Here is an 8526-nt window from a genome sequence, read left to right on the forward strand (position 1 = left end):
AGGTGTAAGTATGTAGGACTAGTAGCATGCCAAAGTTTGTGCTATTGCCATAGAGAATGCATTTGGCGTTTAAGTTAAATAACTCATAAACTACAAAACATAAAAATAAAAAAAAGTTCCAGCATGTGTCTCCACAGTAAGCTGAATAATAAAAAGTGTGAATGGAGTTTCTAGGTGAAAGTGACTTTTGACGTGCCTATAGAGCTGCCATTGAGCCCCATGTTAAATGTCTCAAATTTGAAAGCACTATATTTCTAAAACTATGAAAGATTTCAAAGATTCCTTTTCAGGCAAACATGTCCACCATAAGATGAACCTAAGTAGGCTAGAATGGGGTTGCTAGGTGTAAGTATGTAGGACTAGTAGCATGCCAAAGTTTGTGCTATTGCCATAGAGAATGCATTGTGTTGCGGAGGATGAGAGGAATGCTCTCATCCTCCGCAACACCCATTCTAGTACACCGCTATACACCGCGAGGATATGGGCTATAGCCCATATCGTACGGCATACTATACTGTAGCACGCCGTTTTTCATCATTTTTGAGGATTTGAAAAAAATGAAAAAAAACGATGGGTTATAGCCCATTGTTTTTTGAATTTATTTTTATCCTCATTTTCATCATTTTTGACCATGGGCTATAGCCCATATCGTACGGCATACTATAGCACGCCGTTTTTCATAATTTTTGAGGATTTGAAAAAAATAAAAATAAAAAAACGATGGGTTATAGCCCATCGTTTTTTTAATTTTAGATTTTTTTTTTAATCCTCGTTTTTCATCATTTTGTACCATGGGCTATAGCCCATATCATACGGCATACTATAGCACGCCGTTTTTCATCATTTTTGAGGATTTGAAAAAAAAAAATGAAAAAAACGATGGGTTATAGCCCATTGTTTTTTTTATTTATTTTTATTTTTTTATCCTCATTTTTCATATTTTTTTACCATGGGCTATAGCCCATATCGTACGGCATACTATAGCACGCCGTTTTTCATAATTTTTGAGGATTTGAAAAAAATGAAAAAATGAAAAAAAAACGATGGGTTATAGCCCATCGTTTTTTTTATTTTTTTTTAATCCTCATTTTTCATCATTTTGGACCATGGGCTATAGCCCATATCGTACGGCATACTATAGCACGCCGTTTTTCATCATTTTTGCCATTGAGCCCCATTGTAAATTTGAAAGCACTATATTTCTAAAACTATGAAACATTTCAAAGATTCCTTTTCAGGCAAACATGTCCACCATAAGATGAACCTAAGTAGGCTAGAATGGGGTTGCTAGGTGTAAGTATGTAGGACTAGTAGCATGCCAAAGTTTGTGCTATTGCCATAGAGAATGCATTTGGCGTTTAAATTTACAATGGGGCTCAATGGCAAAAATGATGAAAAACGGCGTGCTATAGTATGCCGTACGATATGGGCTATAGCCCATGGTCCAAAATGATGAAAAATGAGGATTAAAAAAAAATAAAAAAAACGATGGGCTATAACCCATCGTTTTTTTTTCATTTTTTCATTTTTTTCAAATCCTCAAAAATTATGAAAAACGGCGTGCTATAGTATGCCGTACGATATGGGCTATAGCCCATGGTAAAAAAATATGAAAAATGAGGATAAAAAAATAAAAATAAATAAAAAAAACAATGGGCTATAACCCATCGTTTTTTTCATTTTTTTTTTTCAAATCCTCAAAAATGATGAAAAACGGCGTGCTATAGTATGCCGTACGATATGGGCTATAGCCCATGGTACAAAATGATGAAAAACGAGGATTAAAAAAAAAATCTAAAATTAAAAAAACGATGGGCTATAACCCATCGTTTTTTTTTTTTTTTTTTTTTTCAAATCCTCAAAAATTATGAAAAACGGCGTGCTATAGTATGCCGTACGATATGGGCTATAGCCCATGGTCAAAAATGATGAAAATGAGGATAAAAAGAAATTCAAAAAACAATGGGCTATAACCCATCGTTTTTTTTCATTTTTTTCAAATCCTCAAAAATGATGAAAAACGGCGTGCTACAGTATAGTATGCCGTACGATATGGGCTATAGCCCATATCCTCGCGGTGTATAGCGGTGTACTAGAATGGGTGTTGCGGAGGATGAGAGCATTCCTCTCATCCTCCGCAACACAATGCATTCTCTATGGCAATAGCACAAACTTTGGCATGCTACTAGTCCTACATACTTACACCTAGCAACCCCATTCTAGCCTACTTAGGTTCATCTTATGGTGGACATGTTTGCCTGAAAAGGAATCTTTGAAATCTTTCATATAGTTTTAGAAATATAGTGCTTTCAAATTTGAGACATTTAACTCATCGATTGCGCAAAACGCTCTAAAGCGTTTTATTAATCTCGAGCGCCGTCTGCGCATCACGCTCTAAAGCGTTTTATTGGTGTTTTTACTGTATACTGTACATCAACTTCTCTGACGCCCGGACAACACATAATGTAACACTGATCATCTCCAGAAAGATCCGCTGTGAGATCCGGGAGTTTAAAGCCCCCCACCTCCTGAAAAGAGGCCTGGTCTAACCACATTCCAGGCATGCCGTATCCATTACGACGTACTGGGGAGGCGGCATCGCCGTCCTGCACACGGCATAGACCAACGCAGATCAGGGGATCTAAAATGGAGCTACCCATTTTCTAGTGTGTGTGAAATTTGTGAATACACTCGATTACCCTTCCCCTCCTGTTTCTACATGGTTTCTCCCGAGGCATCTCTCCATCGCATTACAGTTTCTTCCCCCCCCCCCCCACTCATTCACACAGATCCACTCGACACAGCCCTCTCTAATTCTTTCCAACGACAACTCACCGGTCTGCCGCCTCATTCTCGGAAATATAAAGTGCAATGTTGTGCAACATTGCACTGCTCACTTCACAGGGGTGTGATTTGTATTATTATTACAGTAGAAGTATTTTTCTTATGAAAGCAGAGAGTCTTCTGTTTCATACGGTATATAGTATGTACATGTCGCTATAGGCCTTATTTTGTGAATAATGGTTCTTCAGGTCCATGCATTTTCTGAAATCCTCTCTGGTGGGCGCAAGCTGCATTCAACAGCCAATTACTGACAAACTATACATGGGACCATGTGTATTTGTTTTCCTCCTAAAAGTAGACATTCAGGGCTTTCATTCAGTGTGTAGTATGTATATGATATTATTTGTGTTCATTTTTATATCTGTCTGTCAATGTCTGTCAACTTCAACCTTCCATATCTCTGCTGTTTTTTCAAAAGAGCAGCGTGCAGTGAAAAGCAGGTTTTAGAAAAAGGTCAATATCTCCAGAATGGAAGATGGTAGAATCATATTTTTTTTTTTAAATTGAAGTGGACTAGTTTGGCTTCCTTTTGATTTATGCAATGTGCGATGTGCTATAAGAGGCCCCTCGCTGTGGGCCCCTAAAAAGTTAAAAAGTCCAATGTTAATCGCTTAGCAGAAGCAATCCTGAGTAGAATTTCAAAAGTTAGCAATCAATGTGTTAACATGGGGCTCAATGGCAGCTCTATAGGCACGTCAAAAGTCACTTTCACCTAGAAACTCCATTCACACTTTTTATTATTCAGCTTACTGTGGAGACACATGCTGGAACTTTTTTTTATTTTTATGTTTTGTAGTTTATGAGTTATTTAACTTAAACGCCAAATGCATTCTCTATGGCAATAGCACAAACTTTGGCATGCTACTAGTCCTACATACTTACACCTAGCAACCCCATTCTAGCCTACTTAGGTTCATCTTACGGTGGACATGTTTGCCTGAAAAGGAATCTTTGAAATGTTTCATAGTTTTAGAAATATAGTGCTTTCAAATTTACAATGGGGCTCAATGGCAAAAATGATGAAAAACGGCGTGCTATAGTATGCCGTACGATATGGGCTATAGCCCATGGTAAAAAATGATGAAAAATGAGGATAAAAAAAATAAAAAAAATAAAAAAAACAATGGGCTATAACCCATCGTTTTTTTCATTTTTAATTTTTTTTCAAATCCTCAAAAATTATGAAAAACGGCGTGCTATAGTATGACATGTTTGCCTGAAAAGGAATCTTTGAAATGTTTCATAGTTTTAGAAATATAGTGCTTTCAAATTTGAGAAATTCAGAATGGGGGTCAATGGCAGATTTTGGCAAGTAAAGATGCGAGTGGGGTTTGAACCCACAACCTCCAGATCGTGTAGCCAGTGTGCTAAGTCACTGAGCTACTTGCTACCTGCCACAACACCATTTGCCTTTCCCTTTGAGTAGCAACACTTATACAAAAATAAAAGACAAAAATAAAATAACAGGAGATTTGTCTATTGTTTCTTGTGCTGTTGTTTATCTCTAGAGGTTTGAATGCTTATGAACCACAATGGAAACAAGTCTCTGGCTCTTCTATCATTATCTTTTTAGCTTTTTGTACACAGCAAGCACAGTGGCTCACTGGGTACAGAGCCAGCCTGGGAATCTGGAGGCCACAGGTTCAAGTCCTGGCTATGACATAATGCCCCAAAATCATGAAAAAATGACATACTATAAAATTGTAATGGAATCTGTGGACATATGCTCAAAAGACAAACCATAATAATGAATAATGAGACAACACAAGAATTCGGAGTTATAGAGTATAGAGATTTTACTCGAGCAAGGAGACAAGACTTACATGAACCCGTCCTCATGTATGGAAACCCAGTCTGGCTCCCAGAAGGACAAGACAGGACAGCCTTTATAGCTCTCTCTCACACAGACAACCCCCCCCCCATATAGCCACAAGGCATAAACCAAATGGGACAGTGACGTCATAAAACAACAGGGCACTGCACCAAACTAATCTTGGAGTATTATTACATGTTTATCTCTAAATTTCCACGACAATATGCTGTCCGAAACCATGAACTATAGTGGGCCAATTTCGTGATTGTCATCTTTTTTTTCAAATCCTTCAAAATCAGGGAAAACGACATATAGTATGGCTATAGTATGCCGTCCGAAACCATGAACTATAGTAGGCCTATGTTGTTTTTTCGTGATTTTCAACTTTTTTCAAATCCTCCAAAATCACGAGAAATGATGCCGTCCGAAATCATGGACTATAGTATGTCGTTTTTTGGCTATAGTATGCCGTCCGAAACCATGAACTATAGTAGGCCTATGTTGTTTTTTCGTGATTTTCATCTTTTTTCAAATCCTCCAAAATCACGAGAAATGATGCCGTCCGAAATCATGGACTATAGTATGTCTTTTTTTCGTGATTCAGAGGGTGACTTAAGTCACCCTCTGAATCATCACAGAAAGTCGCATATTTTGCTTTCAATGTTTCATTATATAGTTTGTTGCACAACGTGTTGCGCTCTGCAACCCCTTTGTGGCAAAATCAGTGTTCTCAAACACTTTTTTCTGAAATGTCTTGGTTTCCGTCTGTTGCAACATGCTCTAGCTGCCTCTCTGCTACTCTGTCCATTACTGACAGCAGTGACTGACAGGAGAGCTGAATAGTAGCTAACTGGGATGTCATTCTCGTGCTTGCGTAAGCAGCCTGCAAAATCGGACAACAAAAGTGTCATGTGATTTGTATGGGACTGTATGCTGAACACACATGTGCACATCGACTAAATGAAAAGGAACATGGATCAGGAGAAATTCCCCACATTAATTAAAGTACTGGACAACTGCCCTGCAGACTATTTTCCAAATATGAACTGTCTATTGAGGGCCATCATAACCTCCCACTAACATCCTGCAGCGTTGAGAGACTTTTCTCTGCAACAAATAGAATTCAAACAAGGGAACAGGGAAACTCCCCCCTGTCAGGTGTAAAGGAGCAACTTGGACACTCAGGCATGAAGGAAGCGTGAGTTCAAGTCCGTTGCTCTCCCCTTGTCCCCCATATATGGGGACTAGGTTGGTGGAGGGTGTGTAGAGCCCAGGATCACATTAGATAATTGACACAGGGGTGAAAAATGGGTTACAAAATCGTGGGATAAAAAATATATTAAAAAAAAGCTTTTTATTTTGCATGTTAATAATGTAACCTTTTATGCTTGCCAGCCATGTTATACATAGTCCACCAAGTTTGTATTGCTTGTTTGTTTTTCTTGCCCTCCATAGCATGTTAACAAGTTTAATTTGAATTGCCTGCCATGACGGTCCGTGTACCATGACAGTCAGGCCCCTTTTCCACCGGTTGGTTCCCAGTGGGAACCGGTTCAGTTCTTTTTGGTTCTTAGTCCATGAGCCAGAGCTCCAAAATTGAAACATTAATTATGAATTGAGGGGGCAAAACCATACCTATATTAGATTGTTATCACCATTAAACTTCACCAATTGAGTACTTACACGAAGACAATGATTTATTGTATTACAAATTTTACATTTCTAAATAGGCAAATGAGGCATTATGTAGGAAAAATATGCAATACTCAAAAATATGAAAAAGCTACTACTGTGGAAGGGTTATCATGTATTAATTTACTTGTATTGATCCTATAAACAATTTAATATAGGGTATAGTTTGCCCACCAATTATGGAGCTCTGGCTCATGGACTAAAAACCAAAAAGAACTGAACCGGTGGAAAAGGGGTCTCAGTGAACCTTCTGGCAGTTGTTGGTGCAACCACACCAAAGAACAGCTTTGTCCCAATGGGACTATGGGACTATGTTTAGAGTACCAATGTGACTATGTTTAGAGTACCAATAGGGGGTGCTGTTATACCACTCACTTCAGACTGGTCTGATGTTCCCTATACATTACACTGACCCATGACATGTTCAGATTGATCTAATCACCTGCTTGTGGTTCAAAAGAGTAAAGAATAATCTATGAAAATGAATTGTCATGACTAATCCTTTGGAGAAAAAAATCCACTGTTCATTGAAACATGTATGCTTGTGGCCGAGATCTAGTATGATCTAGATTCTGGGGGAGAGATGCCGAGGAGACAAGGCTAGGCTGGTTTACTTGTCTTCTTGAGCCGCAGTATTGGCAGAGTTAGGTATGGTGCGTCTAAGTCTGCTGCTGTTGCTGTAATGGTATCTTCCAGTTAGGTCCTGCGGTAGGCATATATTTATAGTCGATAGTGATGTCACTCCTGACGTCCTGGTTGTGATGTCAGAGAGGCACTACGTTCCTTCGTAACACTCCCCCTTAGTGAGGCCATGGGCTTCACTATTCGTTCTCTCTGATCATTGCGGTTGCAGCCGGCGGCTACTTGGGACTCGAACTGCCGCGTCGCGTGCCGTGGGTAGATGCAGCTGTATGACTGCGTCTGGGGCTTCTTCACGAGGGGCGCCTGGTCGATGTAGAACCGGGGATGTAGGTGACTGGTGGGATCGGGTTGGCCCGTGGGGAGGGCGATCCGGTGTCCGAATCAGGCGTGGCTTACAAGCCTGGAGTCCAGGATGGCTCCTCCTGATCGGCGCCGAACTCGCCACTTCCTCTGGGGCGGCTTGCGTTGCTGGTATTGCTGATTGGGTGCAGCTCTGCTTTGGGGCCTTGGCACTGCGGCTGTGGTGCGGATGGGGAATCCTCCCTCGAGCTCCCCCCCTCACACCCGTGGCGGCCGTCGCCGCTCCGGGCCTTGGCCTCGTGTGCGGTGAGGCTTCCTTCGGAGGTGTGTTGGGGTGCTCTCGCGGACTCTGCTCGAGCGTTGACCTGTTCTTCGGGCTTGTCGTCCAGACTGAGTGGTGGCGATGCATCAGTGCTGGAGGTGAGCTGCACAACGATGCTTGGACCGTTGTAGCGTATTCATCTTGTCGGCGTGCGCTGCCGCTGTTGTTTGTTCCGTTTGTTCCTCTCCCCCCCTGCGTTATTTCAACGCAGTGGCCTTGGTGCGTCCTTTGCGGGGCGGGGCTGGGGTGTCGGACGGTGCTAGGCTGCGGAACGCCGACTTCGCTGCTGACTTGCAGTCAGCGGGACCTGTTGGTCAGGCGGGCCTGTTGGTCAGGCGGGCCTGTTGGTCGGCCGGACCTGTTGGTCAGGCGGACCTGAGGGCGGACCTGTTGGTCAGGCGGACCTGAGGGCAGGCCTGTTGGTCAGGCGGACCTGAGGGCAGGCCTGTTGGTCAGGCGGACCTGAGGGCAGGCCTGTTGGTCAGGCGGACCTGAGGGCAGGCCTGTTGGTCAGGCGGACCTGAGGGCAGGCCTGTTGGTCAGGCGGACCTGAGGGCAGGCCTGTTGGTCAGGCGGACCTGAGGGACCGTTCGACCGTTTGGCGTTCGGGTTGTAAATCCGGACGACAAGCGGACCTGGCGTTCGGGTCGTAAAGCCGAACGTCGGACAGATTTGGCTTGCTAGCATGCATGATTCCGGACGTGGTCGAAGTCCTGATCTTGCTAGGGAGGCATGAGGCAGAGGCGGTTGCCGTCTTGGCGTTCGGGTCGTAAAGCCGAACGTCCTCGACACTTGGCTGCCCGCTTGGCGTGGCTCATGGTTGGTGCATGATGACATCAGTGAGGCTGGCTCGGTGGAGTGGGAGGCGGATCTGGCCTTCCCTTGAACTGTAGGGACTTGTTGACGGGGTGAC

Source organism: Protomyctophum parallelum, assembly GCF_964188405.1.
Source record: "Protomyctophum parallelum genome assembly, chromosome: 2".
Lineage (NCBI taxonomy): Eukaryota > Metazoa > Chordata > Actinopteri > Myctophiformes > Myctophidae > Protomyctophum > Protomyctophum parallelum.